Source organism: Sinocyclocheilus anshuiensis, unplaced genomic scaffold, assembly GCF_001515605.1.
Source record: "Sinocyclocheilus anshuiensis isolate Anshui unplaced genomic scaffold, SAMN03320099.WGS_v1.1 scaffold1762, whole genome shotgun sequence".
NCBI classification, from domain to species: domain Eukaryota; kingdom Metazoa; phylum Chordata; class Actinopteri; order Cypriniformes; family Cyprinidae; genus Sinocyclocheilus; species Sinocyclocheilus anshuiensis.
The window spans coordinates 37,470-38,051 of NW_015547656.1; positions in this window are offsets into that span (position 1 = coordinate 37,470).

The following is a 582-nucleotide window of genomic DNA, read 5'->3' on the forward strand; positions in this document are numbered from 1 at the left end:
GACAGATATATAGATAGATAGATAGATAGATAGATAGATGACAGATAGAAGGATAGATAGATAGATGACAGATAGAAGATAGCTAGATAGACAGATAGATAGACAGACAGACAGATAGATAGATAGATAGATAGATAGATAGATAGATAGATAGATAGATAGATAGATAGATAGATAGATAGATAGATAGATAGATAGATAGATAGATAGATAGATAGATAGATAGATAGATAGATAGATAGATAGATAGATAGATAGATAGATAGATAGATAGATAGATAGATAGATAGATAGATAGATAGATAGATAGATAGATAGATAGATAGATAGATAGATAGATAGATAGATAGATAGATAGATAGATAGATAGATAGATGGATAGATAGATGGACGGACGGACGGACGGACAGACAGATAGATGATAGATAGACAGACAGATAGAAGATAGATAGATAGATAGATAGAAGATAGATAGATAGATGGATAGAAAGATAGATAGATAGATAGACAGATAGATAGAAGATAGATAGATAGATAGATAGATAGATAGATAGATAGATAGATAGATAGATAGATAGAAGG